Consider the following 23,446-nt stretch of genomic DNA (forward strand, 5'->3'; position numbering starts at 1 on the left):
GTATTAGTTTCAAGTGTACAACATAACACTTGGATAAAACCATTTTCCTAACAATACCAAGGCATTGTTTGCCTTTATCAACATGTTGGCATTTGCTTCAATGGTGCAAAAAACACTCTCAGTAAAAAAATGGTCGATTTCACTTAATGTTTTTAATGAACAAAATGATTACTTTTATTAAATTGTGACCCGTGAGAACACATTTATGTGGTCAGCTGGAAAACACAGAAAATATTTCTGTTGCATGTTGAAGAATTGTGTTTGTCCTGAGGAAAAACACTCCTGTGAATGAGTTAGTGAACTGAACCAGCTTTCTTTATTTTTGGCAATATACCCTTTTACTTTAAAGAATGACTACTGGGGTGCCTCGGTGGCTCAGTCGGTTGAGAGCCCAACTTCGGCTCAGGTTATGATCTTATGGTTCGTGAGTTCAAGCCCTGCGTCAGGCTCTGTGCTGACAGCTCAGAATCTGGAGCCTGTTTCAGATTCTGTGTCTCCCTGTCTCTCTTCCCCTCTGCTGTTCACGCTCCATCTCCATCTCTCTCTCTCAAAAAGTAAACATTAAAAAAATAAAAGAATGACTATGACTACTGGACAAATATAGTTATTTAGATTTTGGTAACTTGGTATATGTGTTTCTCAAAAATGAATGAGTTAATCTGTCACCTTAAGGAAAATAGTGGACATTTGTCATTGTTGATAATGCTAAAACCCAGTCTTTCAAGTGCAAATTAGAATTTTGGGAAACCAGACTCTGTTACTAAGAGCACGATAACTTTCGAATACTTTTCTGATGAGATCAGTGGTGATACTAACAAATGTGATTTTCATAAATGTTGTATAATAAAATGTGTTAATATTTGGAAGAGCTGCATAATTCAGCGAATTATATTTTCCAAATGAGCAGTGCATGATGTTACAAAATTATGTTATATATTCAAAGGGCAAGACAGACCAATGGATTTTAATCTAACATGGCAGAAGTATTCATTGATATGGTTGCATATTCCACCTGGCAACTAGTCTTTAAGAAACTAGCACTTGCTGAATTTGGGTATAATATCAGAGAAAAATATCCATAATTATTTGAAAAGATTTTGAAATTAATCCTTTAAACCACATATCTGTGAGATGCAGAATTTTCTTCCAAACTTCAACGAAAACAATATATTGCAAAAGAGAATGAAGAAGCAGTTATAAGAATCCAGGTATTTTCGGGGCACCTGGGTTGGCTTAGTCGGTTAAGCATCCGACTTTCGCTTAGGTCATGATCTCGCAGTTCATGGGTTCGAGCCCCACGTCGGGCTCTGTGCTGACTGCCAGCTCAGAGCCTGGAGCCTGTTTCAGTCTGTGACTCCCTCTCTCTCTGACCCTCCCCTGCTCACAATGTCTCTCTCTCTCTCCTAGAAATAAATAAAAAAATATTAAAAAAAAGAATCCAGATGTTTTCTATTAAGTCAAACTTAAGGAGCTTTGCAAAGTGATGAAACAATGCTACTCTTCTCTCTAAATACTTTTTTGTCTTGGAAAATATGGTTATTATTCATAAGAAACATTATGTTAACATGCAATGGATTTACTATTGTTATTTTAAATAAATACTTAAGAACATTTCTGTTTTAAATTCTAATATGGTAAAAAAAAATTCTAATATGGTAAATATGGATATATATAACACATATAAATAAAGTGTAAAGTATCTCTGCTAGCAAAATATTTGACTGGATGATACATTTCTTTTCAGATTCTCCTTGATAAAGTATCTTCCCCCTATGTTTTGCATTCAATGTAAGCTGTCTGATACTTACATGTTGATGTGTACTTTGAGAATTCAAGGGTCACAAAAATTTCTTTTTAACTTTAATTTTATTTTAGAGAGAGAGAGAGAGCGCGCACATGTGAGCAGAGGAGAGGGGCAGAGGGAGAGAGAGAAAATAATCTTAAGCAGGCTCCATGCTCAGAGTGGAACCCGACTCAGGGCTTGATCCCACAACCCGATCATGACCTGAGCTGAAATCAAGAGTCAGACGCTCACCTGACTGAGTCATTCAGGGGTCCCAGTTGAGTTTTTCTTTAAGGAAAAACTTTTACTTAAACACAAGCCTCTACCAGCTAGCCCTTTATTGCTCAATACCACATTTTTAGATTGGAAAGGGATCTAATTTGCAAGATAACCTGATAGACATTCTTTAACATACTGTGCTTGCTTGCTGGACATAGGAGCAGCCCCTTGACTTATTCATCCAACCCACCCCCAAACCTTGGACTGTAGTAAATTCATCTAAGGGGGAAAAAGGCTTTATCCAGATATTTTATCCAGATATTTTCTAATATTCCCCGGAGTTATTCTGGTTGAATGGTTGGCCCCATGTTTGGTAGCTCTGTGGTGGCTGCTTTAGGTCAATTGAGATCTTGGGCCTTCTGCCTTGAAATGATGAAAGATCACTTTACAAAACCAGCCCATGTTTTGGAACAACTAGTTATTTTTGCTTTAAAGAAGGTAATTGGAAGAATTTATACAAAGTGTGAAGGAAAGTACAACGTTTCATATTCTATGCATATTTCAGTGTATCTGTCCTTCAAAATGTGGTTTTCAGCTGGCCAGAGATCAAAAAGTTTAAATACATGTGACCAGCACCTTATGTACTTAGGCTTTTAATGCTGATTTAATAAACACTTAGCTGCAGCTTATACAATATAAGGCATATCTGTCAGACTTTCCCATGTGCAGGACATTTTATTAATTAAAGGTCACAACCACATCATTCTGTACTTCAGGAATTTAGATAATGAGTCTCCTCTCATTTCTTCTGTCTGCTACCAATTTTAATGTAGCCTAGTGATAAATGTTTAAGAATATGTGCTTTCAGTGTTCTGATAAAAATGACTGTCAAAATATGAACACACTCTACATTTCCTACGTATTCCATTAGTCATTATTGGAGGAAAAATATGAATAATTTATTGGTGAAAGTTTGAATTAATCTGCTGACAACTTAAATCATGCTTAATGGGTCCTGAGGGTATGAGGCCTTGGAGGGGGGAAAAAAGGCATGCTTTTTGTTAATAAGAAGAGTAACTCCTTGACAGACCAAGAAAATAATTTCATTTCTTGCAGAAAAGGTCAGCACACAATCATGTAATCAATTTTCTCATAGTGTAAATATCTCAGGAAAACATTTTTCTCTTATTATATTTATAACTGGTGTTTTTAATTTTACCAATTTGATGTGGATTCATCCACAGATATATAATAATGTAATATAATTGGCTTAAAATGGATTTTAAAATGCAATTATTTTAAAAAGATCAGTTTTAGATTATTACATTTGAAAAGATCCAATGCATTTGAGTTTAGAATAAAAAATTTAAAAATCACAAAAAGTAAAAATTATATAGAATAGCAGCAGTGTACACAGTAAAGGCAGGTGGGGATAGAGATGATGTAATGTGAGGTTTGAAAATGGGGAGTAGAGAGGCAGAAACAAATGAATGAGAATCTTTGAGTTGCCAATTCTAGGCAAAATCTAGGTGAATTAGAATAATCACAATTACAAAGGTAGAAAAGGATGGAACATTTATAATGCTATGTGTGCAATGGTTTCTATTTAATCTTCAAAACGACTCTCCAAATGGATTTTCCTGTTTTCAGATAAGGCACAAATGGAGGCACACATTTGTTTCTTAAGGTCAAACAATTTGTCAGTCTTGGAGTCCGCATCGCGATTGAGAAGTTGGCCCCAGAGTTCATGCCCTTTAGCAACGTGCTTTGCAGTCACAGGCTGCTGTTTTCCTGTCTGGGGATTCGCCTGTCCAGGGATATTCCACTGTTCAGGACCATATTCTATGAAGATAATCAGTCAGATAATTTTCCACAGTGATCTTCACTCACTGACTCCACTTCTCCCGTTCTCTGATCAATTCTGCAATCAGGCTTCCTCTCTCACTACTTTTTATAAAATATATTGTTTAAATTTCAAAATAATTTAAGATTCACAAGAAGTAGCAAAAATAGTACAGAGCTGTCTGTATCCTCCCCAACACTTGGTATTATCATCAAAAAAAAAATTTTCAGGGGCGCCTGGATGGCTCAGTCAGTTGAGCTTTCGACTTTGGCTGAGGTCATGATCTCACAGTTTGTGGGTTCAAGCCCCGCATTGGGCTCTGTGCTGACTGCCAGCTCAGAGCCTGGAGCCTGTTTCAGATTCTGTAACTCCCTCTCTCTCTGACCCTCCCCTGCTCACGCTCGCGCTCTCTCACCCCCTCTCTCTCAGAAATAAATAAAACATAATTTTTTTTTTTAATTTTCAGCTGTCCTAATAGGTGTGTGGTGATATCTCCTTGTAGCTTTTGTTTGCATTTCCCTAATGGCTAAAAATATTGAAGATCTTTTCATGTGCTTACTTGACATTTATATACCGTCTGATAAAATCTCTGTTCAAGTCATTGATCTGTTTTCCAATTAGATTATTTGCTTATTTTCTGCTGAGTTTAGACACTTCACACATTTCAGATACATGTCTTTTGGCAGACACAGGATTTGCAAATATATTCTCCCAGTCTGTGGCTTGTTGTCTTTTCATTTTCATATCAGGGTCTTTCTCACAGTAAGCATTTTCAATTTTGATAAATCCAATTTATTGATTGTTAAAAAGTGTATAATTTAGGGGCGCCTGGGTGGCTTAGTCGGTTAAGCGTCCGACTTTCGCTTAGGTCATGATCTCGCGGATCGTGGGTTCGAGCCCCGCATCGGGCTCTGTGCTGACTGCCAGCTCAGAGCCTGGAGCCTGTTTCAGAGTCTGTGTCTCCCTCTCTCTCTGACCCTCCCCTGTTCATTCTGTCCATCTCTCTCTCTCTCCTAGAAATAAATAAAAAAAAAAATTAAAAAAAAGTGTATAATTTATTTTGAGAGAGAGAGCACAAGCAGGAGAGGGGCAGAGAGAGAGAGAAAATCCCAAGCAGGCTCACACTGTCAGTGCAGAGCCTCATGTGGGACTCAATCTCACAAACGGTGATATTATGACTTGAGCTGAACTTAAGAGTCAGGCACTCAACTGACTGAGCCATCCAGGCATCCCTATTGATTTTGTAACCAAAGGGACACCATGACTTTGGTGTCCTGTTGAAAAACTCTTTGCCTACCTTCAGGTCATGAAGTTTTTCTCTGTTTTCACCTAAACATTTTAAGTTGTACGTTTTGTATTTATATCTATAGTTTATTTTGAGTTAAATTTATAAGGTGTCTAGTTTAGGTTAAGGTCTCTCCCCCCCACCCCCCGTGATTGTCCAATTATTCTAGTACCGTTTGTTGAAAAGATTACTTTTCCTCCTTTCGATTTTTAAAAATGGTTGTCACCAAGGTTGCTAATGGCTTGTTTTCCTGATCAAAGGTACAATGGCCCATATGTGCATAAGCGTGTTGATGTTGAGTGCATGCTTCCTACCAGCTCATGCACCTGGCTGTTCAGAGGCTGGAGGAGGTTCCTGGGACTTGGCCACTACCCACTGGGGGAGGCAGTTCAAGGATGTTCAAGGATGGCAGGCACAGCCCTGAGTCTGCACACTCCCTGCTTAGATCCAGGAACCAGGTCTGTCTGTCCAGACTTTTCCCAACTGTGACAGAAAACAATTTTCTCAAGAATGCTTTCCATCTGTACTCCTTGAAATGAAAAAGCAGTATTGTAGTTTAAATTTTTTAGTTTAAAAGTGATTTTTTTCCTATCACAAAAGTAGTATATGCTCATTATAATCAGTCTGGAAAATAGGAAAACATTCTCTCCTCCTCTTCCTTTGCCTTCTCCTTCCCCTCTTCCACCTTCTCCTCACTTATGGGAACATGAACTTTATTTTATACTTTTGTGGAAGAAGAAGAAACATGAGAGGGGCTCAGGCAGATGGATGGATATAGAGATTGAAACTAATATAGCAAAAAGTTAACATGCTTAATCTTGGTGGTAGGGACATGGGAGTCTATATTTGTCTACTTTGGTCTCTAGGCTTGAAATGTTTCAGAAATAAAATGAATAAAAGCCCTCAAGGTGTTTATTTTCAGATGAAGAGACACAAAGCATTCATGATCTTTATTATTAAATTATACAGAATTGGGAAGTTAGAGGAAGGGTGTCCCCATCATCCCAGAGATGGTTGAATGATACTCTTTACTATTTGAGATGCACCAGTGCTTTTATTAAATGGCATGAAAAATTGGAGAGAGTATAATCTGTCCTGGATGTTTGGGTAGGTGATGGATGAGAGACAGATGAGAAATTTTCTGTCCTTATTTTTATAGGCATGCTAGTCCTTGGTATAGGTGACAGAATGAATAAATGACTGTATGGCAAATTTGGGAAATTTCCACATGTGTTAAGATAATAAGGGTGGGCAAGGGAGTTGACTGGCAGCTATTAACTCAGCAGGTCAGAATTGCCCTTCAGAGTCAAATCACAAATTTTAGAGAAGGTTTTCTAGGTTTGGTTTGCTGATGGGTCAGTTATATTTTAATATGTTCCTTTTCCAGACATGGCGCCCATCTGTCACCTAATTAAACTCTGGAGATTTAATATCAAAGTATAAATATTAATAGGTTCTAAAGAGTGACATTTCTGTCTAAAAGGTATAGCATTTTAAATTTGTACTTTATAGTGGTGTCCATGTATTAAAGTGAAGCAGAGAATTAGGGCAATCATCTAGATGATTCAAGAAAAAAAAAAATTACAAGTCTTTAATTACCTGAACAGTTCAGGCCAAATCTATTTTTGGTATAAAATATTCAGATACTACTTCATTTTGTATAGACATGCACATGTATAGACATGTACAAACGGGACTTGTTTGCCTGTACCTCAATACACAGTTTTACACATACACTTTTTTCCCCTTTTGGGAAAATGAGAGCAAAGCTTGGAAAATTTTCCCAACATTAGAATCTTGTCTCATCTTGCACAAGCCACTACTCTCCCTGGATCTCCCTCTGCCTGGCTGTAGAATGTGGGGTTTGGACTTTATGAACTGTAAGCTACCTTTTATCTTCAAATATCTTTTATCTTTTAAATAAAAATCCCTATGAGTCCCCCTCCCTTTTTAAAAAACAGACTTTTCTTAAAGTAGTTTTAGGTTCACAGCAAAATTATGTAGAATGTAAAAAGATTTTCCCTGCCCCCACACATGCATAGCCCCCCCTTTATCAATGTCCCCCATCAGAGTGGTACATTTATTGCAATTGATAAAACTACATTGACCCATCATAGTCACCCAAAGTCCTTAGCTTACTTTAGGGGTCACTCTTAGTGTTATACATTCTGTGGGTTTGGACAAATGTATCCATTTGGAGAATTGACATCTATCCATCATTATAGTATTATACAGAATATCTTCATTGCTCTAAAAATTCCCTGTGCTCTCTCTCTCTATTTCACACTCTCCCTCCACCCCACTTAACCCCTCATGACCACTGATCTTTTTACTGTCTCCAGAGGTTTACTTTTCCAGAATGTCATATAGTTGGAATCATATAATATATAGCCTTTTCAGATTGGCTTCTTTCACTTAGTAATATGCATTTAAATTTCCTACATGTCTGTTCATGGCTTGATAGCTTCTTTTTTAAAAAAATTTTTATACAGGGGATGGGCAAGAAGGCAGAGAGGTAAGGAGCTGCGAACTTGCACTCGCGCCCATACATCACACGGAAAAGATCTGAAGCCATTGGAAACCTTACAAAACCTGAGAGACTGGGAGAAAAAGGACGCAGAATCCACTGAGAAAGCCTTCTAAAGTGAGTGCGAACAAGAGAAGATAAAATCGGGCAGGGATAGGAGACTCCAGGGTAGGAGGCGATCCCCCTCTACGGGGAGTGAGAGGGGGAAAAAGAGAGAGTCCGACACAGAAAAACCTCTGCTCCGGGGGAAAAAACCTCTACTCGGTGCATAGAAAGACCGTACTTGCCAAATACCTGCACACCAGGTCCCCTCGCGCCAACTGGTCCTGGGGGGTGCTGAGCGCACAGACTGCTTCTTTGTACTGGCTCCTGGCGGCTGGACTTCAGAGTGGTGGCGCGCCTGCCGCCATTGTAGCTCCCGGGCGGCTGGGGCCCCTGAAAGAGCCGCGCAGACACCGGGCATCCGCGCCCCTGGCTGGCTGGGACTCGAGAGGGAAGGCAAGGAACTAAAAACTGGGAAATTAGCCTGTGAGTTCGTGTTTTGGGTGACGAGCCATAGAGGGACCTGGTTTTCCTCACTCCAGCGGGCTCGGTGCACCCAGCAGGCAAGCCCCCACCCATGCGCGCCAGCCCCACCCAGAGAAGGAAGCAGCGATTCTGACTCCACCCCCAGAGCTCGGCAGGGGGCCTGGAATTGCCCTGAGGGGGTTGCCTGGGAAGCTGTGTCTAAGGCAATTTCAGCGGGGCGCGCGGACTGGGATTTGGAGATTGGGACTGGCCTGAGTTGAAGAATGCAACCAACTTCGGCTGCGCCCCCGGTACGGGGAGTTTACACGCCCAAAAAAGCAAGGTGCAGTGCTTGGTTAAGAAGGGACTGGAGCACCGTCACTCTCCTCCCTACAACCGCCAGGCAGAACTCCCGCCTGAGGCATAGGATCACGCCATGCCCATCCCTGCCTGAGAGGTGCCCTCCTCCTTTTTCTTCCTTTTTTTCTTCTTCTTTCTCTTTTCTCTCTTTTTTCCCCAGAACACTGACCTGTTTAACTCTGGTCGCCAGCTTGCTTAAACAATTATAACGAGTCCATTCTGTAGATGTAAATTTTATACCTACCGACATTTTTATCTCTTTCTCTCAGGAGTAATTAGACTATATAGTTTCTCTGGATAATACCAGCATCCTTCTCTCACCTATCCAACCATATTCAACCCTTTAACTCATTGAAAAAAGCTTCTTATCCCTTCTGCCTGTTCATTCTATTTCCAAATATGCCTCATCCCACCCTGTCTTCTCTCTCTTTCTCTATGCTCTTCAACCAGCACTGCATACACACGGCTATTTAACTGTAGCTGGGAAATCCAGGTATATGCTTTAAACCGTTCTTTGTCCATCGGTTTTCTTCTTTTTTCCTTTTCTTTTCTCCTTTTTGACCCTTTTATGTATGTTATACTCTCTATTAGTCGCTCTACCTCCACCGTCTTTTCCCTTAACTTTTTCGTTTTCCCTCTCACTTTCCCTGTTAGTTGAATTAGCCTGTGTGTTTGTGTGCTCCTGCTCCCTGTGTGTTTGTCTGTCTGTTTTCTCTTCCAGAGCTACCTCAAGAAACAAGCCAGAGTACACAAGGTGGAGAGTCCCAAATATCACTACGAATAGGAAAATAAAATAACCAAGGTCCCTCCAAGAGAGACCAAGAGATACCATTCAAAAAACAATCTCTGAAAGGATAGGCCCTGGATGGTCAAAAAGTCTTCTTGGATACAGCAGCGCTCATAGATACAGAGAGCATAACAGGTCTTTAAAACCAACAAGAGCCGGAAAGCTAACTAAAATGACGAAACGAAAGAGCTCTCCTCCAAAGAAACTCCAAGAAGAAATGACAGCTAATGAACTGCTCAAAACAGATATCAGCAGCATAACTGAACAAGATTTTAGAATAATAATAGTAAAATTAATAGCTGGGCTTGAAGAAAAACATAGGGGACATCAAAGAAACTATGGCTACAGACAGAATAGAAAATAAAAAATAGGCGTGAAGAATTAAAAAAATGTGATAAATGAGATACATAATAAATTAGAGGCCTCCAATGCACGGATTGAAGAGGCAGAAAGGAGAATAAGTGATGTAGAAGACACCATTACAGAAAACCAAGAAGCTGACAAAAAAAGAGACAAACTGATCCAGGAACAGGAAAGAAGAATTCGAGAGCTCAGCGATAGGGTAAAACGCAACAATATCCGTATCATAGGAATCCCAGAAGAGGAAGAGAGAGGGAAAGGTGCTGAAGGAGTCCTGGAACAAATTATAGCAGAGAACTTCCCCGACCTAGGGAAGGAAGAAAATATTGAAATACAAGAGGCTCAGAGGACTCCCCTCAGACTTAACTTGAATCAATCTTCTGCACTGCATATCATAATAAAAATGGCAAAATACAAGGACAAAGAGAGAATTTTGAAAGCAGCTAGGGAGAAAAGGGCCCTAACATACAAAGGGAACCCTATCAGAGTGGTGACAGATCTATCGACTGAAACTTAGCAGGCCAGAAAGGAATGGCAGGAGATCTTCAATGTGATGAACAGTGAAAATATGCAGCCAAGAATCCTCTATCCAGCAAGCCTGTCATTCAAAATAGAAGGAGAGATAAAAACCTTTCCAAATAAACAGAAATTGAAAGAATTTGTCACCACTAAGCCAGCCCTACAAGAAATCCTGAGGGGGATGCTCTGAAGGAAAGGTTGCAAGGAACAAAGATACCAGAGACACCACCACAAAAATGAACCCTACAAAAGAAAGAAAGACTCTAAACCCACATATTTCAATAATAACACTGAATGTAAATGGGCTGAACGCTCCAATCAAAAGACATAGGGTAGCCCAATGGATAAAAAAAACAAAATCCATCTGTATGCTGTCTACAAGAAACTCATTTTAGACTGGAAGATACCTTCAGATTAAAAGTAAGGGGATGGAGAACTATATATCATGCTACAGGAAATCAAAAGAAAGCCGGAGTAGCGATACTTATATCAGACAAACTGGACTTTAAATTAAAGACAATCACAAGAGATGAAGAAGGGCACTACATAATAATTACAGGGTCCATCCATCAGGAAGAACTAACAATCATAAATGTCTACGCACCGAATATGGGAGCACCTAAATATCTAAAACAATTAATCACAAACAGAAACAAGCTTATAGATAAGAATGTGCTAATAGCAGGGGACTTTAATACTCCGCTTACAGCAATGGATAGGTCAACCAGACAGAAAATCACTAAAGAAATAATGGACTTGAAAGACACATTGGACCAGATGGATCTGACGGATATATTTAGAACTTTACATCCTGAGGCCAGGGAATTTACTTTCTTCTCAAGTGCGCATGGCACATTCTCCAAGATAGATCACATACTGGGACATAAAGCAGCCCTCAATAAATATAAAAGAATAGAGATCATACCATGCACACTGTCAGATCACAATGCTTTGAAACTTGAAATCAATTACAGGAAGAAGTCTGGAAAACCGCCAAAAACATGGAGGTTAAAGAACACCCTTCTAAAGAATGAATGGGCCAATCAGGCAATTAGAGAGGAAATTAAAAAATATATGGAAACAAATGAAAATGAAAACACAACAATTCAAAATCTATGGGATGCGGCCAAGGCAGTCCTAAGAGGAAAGTACATTGCTCTCCAGGCCTATTTCAAGAGATTAGAAAAAGCACAAGTCCAAAATCTAACAGCTCACCTAAAGGAGCTAGAGGCAGAGCAACAAGAACGCCCTAAACCCAGTAGAAGAAGAGAAATAGTAAAAATTAGAGCAGAAATAAACAACATAGAGACCAAAGAAACAATTGAACAGATCAATGAAACCAAGAGTTGGTTTTTTGAAAAAGTAAACAAAATTGACAAACCTCTAGCCAGGCTTATCAAAAAGAAAAGAGAGAGCACCCAAATAGACAAAATTATGAATGAAAATGGACTTATTACAACCAACCCCTCAGAAATACAAGCAATTATCAGGGAATACTATGAAAAATTATATGCCAACAAATTGGACAACTTAGAAGAAATGGACAAATTCCTAAACACACACTCACTACCAAAATTCACACGGGAAGAAATAGAAAACCTGAACAGACCCATAACGAGTGAAGAAATCGAATCAGTGATCAAAAATCTCCCAACAAATAAGAGCCCTGGACCTGATGGTTTCCCTGGGGAATTCTACCAGACATTTAAAACAGAATTAATCCCAATTCTTCTCAAGCTATTCCAAAAAATAGAAGTCGAAGGAAAACTCCCGGACTCATTTTATGAAGCCAGCATCACTCTGATTCCCAAGCCAGACAGAGATCCAACAAAAAAAGAGAACTATAGGCCAATATCCTTGATGAATACGGATGCAAAAATTCTCAACAAGATCCTTGCAAATCGAATCCAGCAGCATATCAAAAGAATCATCCACCAAGATCAAGTGGGATTCATTCCTGGGTTACAGGGCTGGTTCAACATTCGCAAATCAATCAATGTGATCCATCATATCAATAAAAGAAAAGATAAAAACCATATGATCCTGTCAATAGATGCAGAAAAAGCATTTGACAAAATACAGCATCCCTTCTTAATAAAGACTCTCGAGAAAGTTGGGATAGAAGGAACCTACTTAAACATCATCAAAGCCATCTATGAGAAGCCTTCAGCTAACATCATCCTCAACGGGGAAAAACTGAGAGCTTTCCCCCTGAGATCAGGAACACGACAGGGATGTCCACTCTCACCACTGTTGTTTAACATAGTGCTGGAAGTCCTAGCATCAGCCATCAGACAACAAAAGGAAATCAAAGGCATCAGAATTGGCAAAGAGGAAGTCAAACTTTCACTCTTCGCAGATGACATGATACTCTACATAGAAAACCCGACAGACTCCACCAGAAGCCTACTAGAACTGATCCAAGAATTCAGCCAAGTTGCAGGGTACAAAATCAACGTACAGAAATCGGTTGCATTTTTATACACCAATAATGAAGCAACAGAAAGAGAAATCAAGAAACTGATCCCATTCACAATTGCACAAAAAACCATAAAATACCTCGGAATAAACCTAACCAAGGATACAAGAGATCTGTATGATGAAAACTATAGAAAACTTATGAAGGAAATTGAAGAAGACACAAAGAAATGGAAAAACATTCCATGCTCATGGATAGGAAGAATAAATATAGTTAAGATGTCATTACTACCTAAAGCACTCTACACATTCAATGCAATTCCAATCAAAATTGCACCAGCATACTTCTCAAAACTAGAACAAACTATCCAAAAATTTGTATGGAACCACAAAAGACCCCGAATAGCCAAAGTAATACTGAAAAATAAAACCAAAACGGGAGGTATCACCATCCCAGACTTCAGCCTCTACTACAAAGCTGTCATCCTCAAGACAGTATGGTATTGGCACAAAAACAGACACATAGACCAATGGAACAGAATTGAGAACTCAGAAGTGGACCCAAAAGTATACAGCCAACTGATCTTTGACAAAGCAGGAAAGAATATCCAATGGAAAAAAGACAGCCTTTTTAACAGATGGTGTTGGGAGAACTGGACAGCAACATGCAGAAGAATGAAACTAGATCATTTTCTCACACCATGCACAAAAATCAACTCAAAATGGATAAAGGACCTGAACGTGAGACAGGAAACTATCAACACCCTAGAGGAGAAAGCAGGAAACAACCTCCTTGACCTCCACCGCAGCAACTTCTTACTTGACACATCCCCAAAAGCAAGGGAATCAAGAGCAAAAATAAACTGTTGGGACCTCATCAAGATTAAAAGCTTCTGCACAGCCAAGGAAACAACCCAGAAAATTAATAGGCAACCAACGGAATGGGAAAAGATAGTTGCAAATGACATATCAGATAAAGGGTTAATATCCAGAATCTATAAGGAACTCACCAAACTACACGCCCGAAAAACAAACAACCCAGTGAAGAAATGGGCAGAAGACATGAACAGACACTTCTCCAAAGAGGACATCCAGATGGCCAACAGACACATGAAACGATGCTCAGCATCCCTCCTCATCAGGGAAATACAAATCAAAACCACACTGAGATACCACCTCACGCCAGTCAGAGTGGCTAAAATGAGCAAATCAGAGAACTCTAGATGCTGGCGAGGATGTGGAGAAACGGGCACCCTCCTACACTGTTGGTGGGAATGTAAACTGGTACAGCCCCTCTGGAAAACAGTGTGGAGGTTCCTCAGGAAACTAACAATAGAACTCCCTTATGACCCAGCAATAGCACTGCTAGGAATTTACCCAAGGGATACAGAAATGCTGAGGCATAGGAGCACATGTACCCCAATGTTCATAGCAGCACTCTCCACAATAGCTAAAACATGGAAAGAGCCTAAGTGTCCATCAACAGACGAATGGATCAAGAAGATGTGGTTTATCTATACGATGGAATACTACATGGCAATGAGAAACAATGAAATCTGGCCATGTGTAGCAACATGGATGGACCTTGAGGGTGTTATGCTGAGCGAAATAAGTCATGCAGAGAAGGACAAATATCATATGTTTGCACGTATAGGAGGATTAGGAGGAACTTGACGGAGGAACAAGGGGGAGAAGAAGGGGGGAAATGGTGGGGGAAAGGGAGAGAGGCAAACCATGAGAGACTCTTGAATGCTGACAAAAACTGAGGACTGATGGATGTGGGGGGGAGGGGGGATGGGCATGGAGGAGGACACTTGTGGGGATGAGCACTGGGTGTTATGTGGAAACTAATTTGACAATAAACTATTTGTAAAAAAAAAAATGTTACCCACATAATAAAAAAAACATTTTTATAATTTATTTATTTAATTTCTTAAAAGTAGGCTCTTAGCCCAGCTTGGAGCCCATCATGGGTCTTGAACTCATGACTCTGAGACCAAGACCTGAGCTGATTTCAAGAGTTGGATGCTTAACTGACTGAGCCACCCAGGCACTCCTAATTTATGATTATTTTCAACCAAGCCAACATAGGAAAGGGGGTTTTTAAGCAGATTTTGTGGGAACTATTATGTAGCCTGTTTAAAAAGGCAGAATATTCTCAAATTAATGTTGTTTACTCCAAGCCCTTAGCTCAACACCTGGATTGGATGTATGGTGGCAGAAGTATCATTTTTAGGTGAAAAGTATGTGCTCTTGATACTAAAACACTGTTTATGTAATCTTCAAGTACCACCCATATTGCATTTTTGGGGTCATCCATTTAGCAGTAATTGACAATTATTTACTGAGCATGTCTTAGGTGATAGGAACATGAGATACGTAGTAAATGAAACATGGTCACTGCCATTAAGAATGTGTGAGCCAGTGGAAGGGTGCCTGGGTGGCTCATTTGGTTGAGCATTCAACTCTTGTTTTCAGCTCAGGTCATGATCTCAGGATTGTGGGATCAAGGCCCACTTGGGGCTCTGCACTGAGCATGGAACCTGATTAAGATTCTCTCTCTCCCTCTCCTCTGCTCATGCACACATTTGCTATCTCTCTTGCAATAAACAAATGAACAAACAAACATTTAAAAAAAAAAAAAAAGAATCTTTTAGCCAGTAGGACAAACTAATAAGTGAAGAGGAAATCACGTTTCAGTGTGATGAGTGCTGTGGTAGGAGAAGCCTAGGGGGCATGGGCGCCTTCAGGAAGCTTCACACCCAATCCTGGATGTCTTACAGAGAAAAGAGCTTGGCTGAGACAACCTGGCGAGGAAGAGCTGGCTGGGAGGGGAATTCTAGGTGGTGCAAAGGCCCAGAGACACAAACCACATAAAATGGCTTGCCAGGATCAATATCAAAACAGCTACTGTGTTCTATGTTGCCTTGCATTTTTAAGACCAGCAGTTGGGATGATTGCTCTTATATTTGTCCTGTCAAAAGTTTCATATCATAATTAGCAATAATTGTCATTAAAATTGTAATATCAATATTTCTAGAAGTTACATTTATTATTCATTCATTTAAATGATTAGACATCCCTCTACTTTTGATTATAATTAGAATCTATTTCAAATTTGAATTGTCATAAAGCATAATAAGTAAGTGGTTATAATTTATAAATGTGTTAGGCAGAGTAAAAGACATTTGTCTATTACTAAAATGTTTGAGAAATCTGACAAAGATTATTTAAGGACACATTTTGTCAGAGGGAAAGGATTTGGGATGAATTTTTAACATCCTTATTTATTAGCTTTTCTAAAGTGTTTTTTTATAATCCTTGGGCATTTTTTGTTAAGCCAGTATTCTTCTCCCAAGCAAGGTTGTTAGAAAACTTTCATGTGACAGCCTTAAACTTATGGATTCTGGCAACACTTGACATTGTAAGCACATATATTTTTTGAGGAATGGAGCTTTTCTATAAATATTCACTCTGGATGAATACTCTTCTTGGGAGCGTTCTTTATTTCAACTCAAATAAATTTCACATTGGTTTATCTGTCCTTTGTTTATGAAATAGGAGATGTAAGTGGTTTCAGATGTGTTAGGAATTCTTTTTCTTCTTCAACTTTTATTTAAACACCATCTAGAGAATACTTATTTGTAACTAGAGACTTGTATGCTTTAAGACAGTTTAAAAATTTCTAATGTTTTTTGCTTGTTTGTTTTTGTTTGTTTAGTTATTCCACTTCCAGACTTGGTGTTTGAAAAGCAGTTTGGGATTCTTTGGAGAAATGCCTATGAAATTACATGGTTATGTATTTAATATTAAATTAGCCATTTTCTCTGACTTGTGGACTGGAAGTGTATTGCTGTGAACAAAAATGGAGAACAGTATTTTAAATATATGGTCAAATGACATTTGCCAGTTATGGGAGCTTGCTAAGGGATCTTGTACCATATGAGAGGCCAGAGTTTATTACTGGTGTAAGAAATATCATTGTGAGTGTTTTCGTTTGTTTGTTTTTAGGAGAACTCTGAATTCCTAGAACTTCTGCAGAAGAGTGCTGTACCTCATAAGAAATGTGTTATTTATGTCACTGCATTTTCATAATGCCACTGTGCTTTCAGTTTGATGACATAATAGTTATAAATGAGCATTTGGGATAATATTTCTTGAAGCCATTCAATTGATATATTTGAATTAAAATTCTATCTCTTTTTCTCTTTGCTATTTGAAGTGGATACAGATGTTGGAATCATTGGTAGAGGGCACTGAGTTGCTTTGTTTCAGGGGGTGAATGGAATTATGTTAGTAAAAGAAGTTATTTTTTAAAAAATGGTTTCAGTAAAGGGGACAGAAAAACTACCAAGTTATTCTTGGTATCTTAGATATGAATTATTAAGTAGCTAAATATGGAAAGTTTACACCACAGAATTACAGCCAAGAGAAAATTTATATTTGCTTTAGAACAAATGTAGCAGAAAATGAGTTTCAGGAATATTCACCAAGGCTTGCCTGGAGTAATGGCTCCAAACCCTTTCTCTGTTGTGGTATCCATGACATTCACACATGTGAGAGTCCCATGGAAGTACCAGATACTGAAGAAAGTCAGGATAAACTTTCAGGATAAGCTGTGGTTATACACAGTTCTCACATATGTAAAGGAAATGAATAAGAGAGACATAAGGACATGCTTGAGTTTACTCTGTATCATGTCTAAAAAAAGAAAATAATTTGAAAATGTTTATACTTTATTGTTTGCAGCAAATATAGTGAAGCATGCCTCATGCTTCATTGTCGTACACCAGTCTGCTCTGATGGCATGTTTGATGACGGCTGGCCTAGAGGACTCTGGCTAGGGAGAACACCCAGGCAGCATGAGTTCTCCAGATTTCACTATTCTTGTTGAAAAGTGGAATTCAAGACCTGAATTAATTGCAACATACCGTTTTTTATTGGAGTGAGCTGTTCACCAGCAGCACTATTGATTATGTTTCTAAGAAAAATGCTTTGATGGAATTTTGAAGTCAATACATCTATTTCCATTAGGACTTTAAATCATTTGTCATTTTTATGGAGGTGAGGTGACCCATCTGGGCATATGATTTGATGAATTATGGATAAGAATAATGGAATGTATTTCATTTACATCAATCAGGATTTTTCAGAATCTCTGATTGAGTATCATTACTGAGAGTCTGGAGAATTAGAACTTGGACATATTTGAATAGATACTATATGTTAGGAATTGTGCTATATATGTCTTTGTTAGAATTAAGGGAAGGATTGTTTTTCTTTGTCAACTAAAATGCTATATAAAGGTTGTAAAGACATGGTCACGTTCAATGACATGAATCACAATATCAGCAAAATGGAGACAATGAAGACATGGATAAGAGCATTTCTCAAGTTTCTGTTTTTTCAGCAAAGAAATAATCAAAGAACAATGAATATTTGAAGATATTTTAAAAAGAATTTAAAGTGAAGAGTGTTATTTTTGTCTTAAGAATAGCTGAATTAAATATTTTCCTTTAAGATGAATTCAGATTTTACAGAAGCAGGAATGATAAATCAAGGTAATAATATATAGAAGAAATAATGCAAGCTTTATTTCTTTTTTCCTCATAAAATATCTCTAGGGCAAAAATAAGACTTTTATGAGACAGACAGAAAGACAAAACATTTGTGTAGATTAAATGCTAAGTGATGTACTAGGTAGTTTAATGTACAGTGTAGAGACATATAGTGCTGACTCGTTTCTGTAAAGAATGAAAGAATGAGTCAATTTGATTGTTCCCTCAGGTAATTCTTCAAATAATAAAGTGAATTTACCTACCTATCTAATAATGAAATCAGTTTCATCACCAGAAGAAAGTTCTGGTAGACTTCTGGGCTGTTTTTGCAACAATGTGGGTGATCTGTACTGGCTCTGCCTAATGGGTCCATCCATTTATTTTTTATTCAACACCTAAGTACTAAATTTTAAAAATTCTCAGAAGCTCAGCTTACTGAGAAGAGTGAATCAAACAGAAAGCATTCATAAGGGAATAAACAGCAATGTTCTCCCCAGTCTCCACCTCTGCAAAAAAAAATTTAAAAATTAAAAAAATAAAAAATTATAATATAGCCAAGTCACTGTGACTGTTCGTGCAGAGGCTCTGCTCTCTAAATACCTATGTACACCCACAAATTCTCTAATACCTCATACTAGTTAAATAAGGTCATATGACTAGTTATGGTCAATAAGTTGGGAGTAGAAGTAGAATTGGTGTGGGGCACTTCTAGGTCAAAACATTTATTAACAGGTGTGTGGCTCGCCGGGTCTCTCTCCCCTAATGTGGTGACCCAGAAGCCATGTGTTCTGGATGACATAGTTGTAAAGGTGAATTAGACTGAGTCCCCAAATTGCCACTTTGAAGGGAGCTGCCCTGAGAGCCTGTAAACTCATGGCAGACTTGCTATGTGTTAACCCACTGCTGTTGGTTTTGCAGTACAGCTAATTCTATGCTGACTAATAAACAGCCAATATCTGACATTCCATTGCTATTGCCATCAGATTTCCCGGGACAAAACTCCTCACTAAGCACGTTGACCTCCATTCTTCAATTCCTTCGCTTGTACATTAAATGTAGGTTTTCATCATAATCTCTCTATCTAAACCTTTCCCATATTACAGAGGGTTTACCTAGGGCCCAATATTTTAGCTGGACAAAGAAAGTGTGCTAGATTGCAGTAGGTCATATTTATTAAATATGAACCTGTTGAGGGCAGCATATGTCAGCCCAGGCAGTTACCAAGTACCCCAGACTGGAGCTGATAAGCACTCTGATGACTCCAATTGTCTAGATGATGATGGTGGCGATGGTAATACTAATACCAGCTAACGTCACTATAATCAGTGGTCTAAATCCTTTCTAGATGTTAACTCATGTAATTATTTCACTTCTAATTAATGATTGTCTCCCTAATTTCTACTTATATGACTTCTACTCATTGTGAATACCCACCTCATTTCCCTACTTTGTGACACCCTTCCCAACTCCTGAAGAAAAAAATTGTCGCTCCTTCTTCTGAGCTTCCTTACCACTTGGTACATATTTTTATCTAAAAACTTATAACATGATACTGTAAATATTTGTTGTGTCTGGATCATCACATATGTTACAAGGGCTGTTTCTGGTTCAGTTTTATATTCCCCAAGCTTATACGTTGTCTGTAACATCAATAAGTGCACGAGGAATGGTTGAATAATTGAATGAACAAATCAGTAAATAAAAGACTAAAATTATATGAGGTTTTTTTGTTTCTTATGATCAAGGGAGGACTGCTAAATAAGAAATTGAAAAATATTTTTAGAGTTAAAACATAAAAGATTTTTAAGCTTGAGAAGAACTCTGAAAATTTATTTATAATTTCTAGGCTCATCTTCAAAGCAAGTTTTAATCAGATGCCTACATTGGCCTGAATACTAAGATGGGGCCCAAGGGGGAAAGTGACAAAAGATCATTAATGGATTTTTTTTCAAGGAAAGTTCCCCTTAGTACCTAGAAAATCCTGTTTCAGACCACTGGGGACATGGGCAGAAATGGTCTAGGGAATCTTAGCAAGGGTCCAAGGACTAATTTTTTCATGATAAGGAGACATTAGACATCTTCATGTAACCTCAAGGCAATGCTGTAGAAGCTTAAAACCTAATAGCAAAACAAAAGTGCTCATTGATGCTTCACTAGGATTAATAGTTAACATTAGGATTATATACTATTTAATCAGACAGAAATAAATAATGCAACTGAAGGTTTTCTTTGTAAGTTAGAGCCTTCAGATAATTGAATCCATTGAAACTTTGACATATTTTTATTGCAACAGGTTAAATTCAGGGTCACTGATGGATCCTTTCAGGCAAAAGGATAATCTCAGGAAATAACTTCTCAACATTTCTTATTGTAATGTCAACTTGGATAGCATTAAAGCTTTGTGACCCTAAGGTCTAAGAGGGAAATAAAAAACCCCCACATTTTTGTTGCTCCATTTGTTACTATTAGTGGAAACGGGCATTTGTTGAGTCTCTGCTGTGTGCCTGGAATGCTTCTAACTCTGTACACTTTTACCCAATTAATTCATCTCAATGTCCTGAGAGTTCTTCCACTATCTCCATTTTACAGATGAGGAAACTAAGGCACAGAGAGCTTAAGTCAATTGCCCATGTCACAATGTTGCACAGTTACTAGATGACTCTAGAGCCCTGTACTTAACCTGCATAGAACACAGGCTTCTCTTGAATGGAGATGTGGTCCTCTAATCTTTTCGCTGTTTCCTAGGCTAGCGGACAAGCTGGGCTAGTGCAGGGCTCATTTCTTTGAGCACTTTTCTGTCAGAAAGTCTTTACCTCCTTGTTCTACTATGATTGGTTGGGAGGCTGGAGGAACACCTTTTTCTCAGGATCTGTCACTCCCCACAACTCTAATTTGGGTTTTGGGCTAAGGTTGGGGAATGAGGACTTTACATAAGCTACCTATCCTCCTTACTATTCAGAGGGGAAGTGTGGGATGCATTGTCCAGATATCTATCAATTTTTTCATGAGTCTCTGTGTGATAACAGTTTTAAAGAGACTGCATGTTTTCAGGCGAAAGGAAAGAAAGGAAGGAGGAAGGAAGGAAGGAAAGAAAGAAGAAAGAAAACCAGAGTCTGGATTTCTATGTAGGTTTAGTGAGTATCTGGAACTCTTCTGAAAGTGCTTTCAGCACAAGTGGTTGGGTCATGTATTTTTCTTCAATAGCCCTTAGGTATCTATAAAGAACTATATAATTATATCAATTTCATCTTTGTAGTGAATGCAAGTAATTAAGGAGCTCTGAAACTATCTGAGTATGGATTTGTAAGAATAACAATAAAAATAACAAATAATCTAATTAAAAGTGGGCAGAAGACACGAAGAGACATTTCTCCAAAGAAGACAAACAGATGACCAATAGACACATGAAAAGATGCTCAGCATCACTCATCACCAGAGAAATGCAAATCAAAACTACCAGAGATAATCTCACACCTGTCAGAATGGTGAAAATAAACAAAACAAAACAAAACAAGAAACAGCAGTGTTGGCAAAGATGTGGAGAAAAAAGGAACACTTGTGTGCTGTTGGTGGGAATGCAAACTGGTGCAGCCACTGTGGAAGACAGTATGGGGGTTCCTCAAAAAGCTAAAAAGAGAACTACCCTACGATCCAGTAATTACACTACTGGGTATCTACCCCCAAAACGCAAAAACACTAGTTCAGAAGGATACATGCCCCCTTATGTTTATTGTAACATTATTTACTATAGCCAAATTATGGAAGCAGCTTAAGCGTCCGTTGATAGATGAATGAATAAAGAAGATGTGGTATACCTATATGCAATATTATTTAGCCATAAAAATGAATGAAATCTTGCTGTTTGCCATGACATGTCTGGAGCTAGAGGGTGTAAGTCTAGGTGAAACAAGTATATTAGCAAAAGACAAATGTCCTATGATTTCGCTCATATGTGCAATTTAAGAAACAAAACAAATGAGCAAAGAAAAAAAAGAGAGAAAGAAACCAAGAAACAGGCTCTTAACTACAGAGAACTGATGATTATCTGAAGGGAGGTGGGTGGGGGATGGGTGAATTAGGTGATGCGGATTAAGGAGGGTACTTGTCGTGATGAGTACCAGGTGATGGTATGGATGCGTTAAATCACTATACTCTATACTTGAAACTAATATCACACAGCATGTTAACTATTTGCAATTAAGATAAAAACTTAATAAAATAATAAAAATCACATTATTTTTAGCAACTGAATTTTGATAATGTTTGCACAATTTATAAAGTACAGTAAAACCTTGGTTTGCAAGCATAATTTGTTCCAGAAACATGCTTGTGATTTAAAGCACTTATATATCAAAGCAAATTTCCCCATGAAAAATAATGGAAACTTCAAGCCCAAGAATATTCCTATAAAAATGATTACAATACTGTAATATAATACAAAATAATTTAAAAACTACAAAATATAAAGGCAAGTAAACAAATTAACCTTCACTTACCTTTGAAAACCTTCGTGGCTTCTGTGAGGGAGATGAGAGATGAAGGTTGTGTGCTATGACTTTCACTAATGGAATCACTGCTATCTATTTGTCTCAGTGGAATCATTTTCTGCATGGAGGTCATTGTACACGCTCGCACGGATGTTGACTACAGTGCAGTATTAATAAACTCTTGTCATACACTATATTTAATGTAACTGGCAGAGGAATCACTGATTTCTGCCAAATACTATGGCCTGAGACAGAGCATCCGGGTATGGGAACCAATCCCTCACAATCCCGCGGGGGTGGGGGGCAGGCCGGAAGGAGTAGAGAGAGAGAGAGAGAGAGAGAAAGACTATTGGCTCAATTGTGATCACGTGACATTTGGCATCACCTACTACTCATATTGCCAAACATCGTTCATTTATCAAGTTAAAATTTATTAGAAATGTTTGCTCGTCTTGTGGGACACTTGCAGAACAAGTTAATCACAATGTACTTTTTTTCGTATATTATAGAAACAGTCTGTGAGGCACATGGAGTGAGTGTTCTTAATTCCTATATTATAGATGAGGAAACAGCTGAGGTAATCTCATGAGATTACATGACTTGACGAAGACAGCTGGGGACTCACATTTTGTGTTTTGACTTAAAGCTCATAGCTCCAGCATTACAGCCCCTGACCCTCCTACCCCTCTGTGACCCAGTTCTGTGGGTGGCCTCATGGGGAGACAGAGGAGAATCAGAAGAGGAGGAGAGAAGACTGGGTAACACTGTCACAAATGATTGAAAGTTTACTTAT

The sequence above is a fragment of the Hyaena hyaena genome, unplaced genomic scaffold, assembly GCF_003009895.1.
Source record: "Hyaena hyaena isolate Hyena2069 unplaced genomic scaffold, ASM300989v1 scaffold_150, whole genome shotgun sequence".
Classification (NCBI taxonomy): domain Eukaryota; kingdom Metazoa; phylum Chordata; class Mammalia; order Carnivora; family Hyaenidae; genus Hyaena; species Hyaena hyaena.